Genomic DNA, 2,824 nt, shown 5'->3' with positions numbered 1-2,824 from the left:
GCGTTGGATTTCTCTCCGAGTAAAACGAAACCCGGGCCGCGAGCCGATCACCGTGTCTGTGTGGCGGGAAGCTTGTGGCGTCCTGGCGCGCTGGCACTTGGTCTGCATCCTATCCGGTCGGGGTGCTTTTTCGATCCCCCTGCTGCTGCACAAGCAGTGCGGCGACGCCCCGCGCGGTCTTGGCTCCGGCCCGCGTCGGGCGGCGCCGCCGCTCCGCCTCGAGGAAAAGCAGCAGCAGCAGTAGTGTTGGCCGTTGGTGCGAAGCAGAGGCGCTTTGTATCGACGTGCAAAACGCGACGCGCCAGCCGGGGAGAACGTCGGGGAGGGAAGCGTTCAGGCGGAAAGTGCGCCGCCGCGCCAACTTACTGCGATGCGATGGTCGGATTCCAAACAAACGAGACTCTCCTCGCCTACTAGAGGCACTCGTTGTTGCCCTGTCGATTCAAAGAGGAGCGTCGTTGTCGTGAAATTGGCGATGCGCTGCGCTGGAGCACATCGGGGCCAGGACTGGGCCCGCTGCTGCTGCTGCTGCTGTTGCATACCATCGCAAGCAGGGGCGCCGAGACAGTTATTTGCTCTGCAGCGCGCGCGGGCCTTTTCAAACTGGATCTGCCGCTGGTGCTGCGAAATCTGTCCACCAGACTCATTCATCTTGTAACTCTGACAAGTTGCCTCCTCTTTTTTCCTCTCTCTCCCCCTTCGAGTGCAAACGAGAGAGGCAGCGCGGCGGGGCAAATGGGCTCGCTCACGGCGCGAGCAGTTCGTTGACGTTGCGAAGGGCAGCGTGATCCGAAAGGGGGGAGGGGGAGTGAGGGGTGAGGGAGGTGCCCGCGAGTAGTGCGATTGCTATGCCATGTGCCTGTCCAGCGCTGCCGAGAGCGCTGCTGCCTGAGCTGCCCACAGCAAATCAAGTGAAAGTCCCGCCCAAGTGCCCCGGCCCACGTCCGCCCTGTCCGCGGCGCTCGCCGCTGTCCTTTTCTGTCCCTTTTGGCTGCCGGCGGTGTGGTGCACGCATGGGGGCTCGTTGGTAAGGAGGCGGCGTCGCCGAGGAAAGTACACTCGTCGTAGTGGGCAGGCTGCTGCTGCCAGTCACTAGATGCATGACATAAAAATGAGCGGAATTTTCCCCGATGCCGAAAGTTGGCGATATTTTTCATTGATTTCAATATCGAGTTTTGCCGATAATACTTGGAGGTGACTTCATGCCGTTACCTCACTGGGGGCCCACCGCAGCTTTGTGTCCGGTCATATTCACCCTCGCCACCCGTTTTGCATTTCAAAACTGGTCTTACGAGGTGGAGGCTGCCCGCGGGGGCCTGGCCCTCGCCTCAGCCAGCCCCCGTACGTCTCGACGTGCTTTTGCTTCTTCTTATTTGGCTCGCCGTTCGCTCGCTTTGAATTTTAACCCCCCCCCTCCCTCCCCTACTTCCCTGAAGTGATGGAAAGTTATTGTGGGGCGAAGAGTATCCAGCCTTTCAGCCCCTTCGCTATGGCATGCTGCCCACGTTTGGCTGGCAGCACGAACAGGTTTGTCTCTCCGTTTGTCTCCTGTTGTCGTTGTGATAATGAGTCTCTCAGTAGGAAAGGCATACATTACGAAGCGAATCCGACGTCGTGTTTGTATTCGACGCAAAACACCCAGAGCATAATGTAAAACAATATTTTGCCGTCTCTTGAAGTTTTTAAGTGTAAGCGATGCTCAGTCTTGACGTCACATCTCTCAATATCGACGTGCCATTTATCAAAGCCAGATTGGAAATAATGTTGGCATTGGTTTTAAAAATAAGGAATGTTTATTATTTCCGACTATTTTTCTTGCTACTCCTTACTACGACTGTACGGAAACAGCCTGGAAGCGTTTGATTAACGCAGCATAGAGAGCCTCTCCGGCCGCCGTGACCTTTCCGCGCCGGCGTTGGATACTGATCTCTCCGCGGGTTATCAGTCCTGGTGGACCCCTAGCAACTAACTACAGCCGGCCGACCCCGAGCACCGACGACGGCGCAAGTAATTGAATGTATGCACCGCTTGCCTGGCGCTGCTATATAGGCCTCTGCGCGCTCTGCAGAGAGGACGGTAGCCGAACCTGTCACGAGACGGTCTTCGCCCTTCCTCCCCTCCCCCTGTTTCCCCGTGACATGCGTCCGACTGACTCCATCATAACGGGCGCTGGGCGCCATGGAGGACGAGGAATGCCATCACGTCCGCATCCCGTATGCAAAGCAATGTGTTCCCGCCGCCGGGATTGGGATGGTCGGGACGGGAGTGACACTGGAATGCAGCCGCCGCCCGGCCTGGAACCTGGAAGAGGTCCACGAGGATGGCCATTGTGTGGGCGCTGCTGCTGCCTGCAGGCCTGCAGGCCGGGCCACCGTAGGCCGTTGCGCCAGAGAGCCGGGCCGATACTTGATTGGCCTCTCTCCGTCGACGGCCTATGGATGGAAGGTACCCCGGAAAGAGCTTTTTGAAGTAGCGAGTCATTGAGGCCTATGGGGGCTGTTGCTGTGCCGCTGCAGCGTGACTGCTGCCGCGGGTCAAAGGGTCCAGTGCCTGGTCAGCTCGCAAACACCGGGGTGTAATGGCTGCATTAATGTCGAAATAGGCTGGCCGGGGAGGAGTGGTGCGGGCTGCTGGAAAAGCGAGAGAGAGAGAGAAAGAGAATAAAAACGGTCGCTTCGTCGTGGATGAACAGGGGGGGTTACATCAGCGCCCCAGCGCAGAGAGCTCGCGCGCTGCCTCCCTAAACGTGAGGAAATGAAGTGACAGCCGCGGCGGTCCCGCCTCGCCCGCCCTCGCGCCTCGAAAGCGATCGGTAATAAGCCTG

This window comes from Frankliniella occidentalis, unplaced genomic scaffold, assembly GCF_000697945.3.
Source record: "Frankliniella occidentalis isolate FOCC.00 unplaced genomic scaffold, Focc_3.1 Scaffold45, whole genome shotgun sequence".
NCBI classification, from domain to species: domain Eukaryota; kingdom Metazoa; phylum Arthropoda; class Insecta; order Thysanoptera; family Thripidae; genus Frankliniella; species Frankliniella occidentalis.
This window is presented reverse-complemented; position numbering follows the sequence as displayed.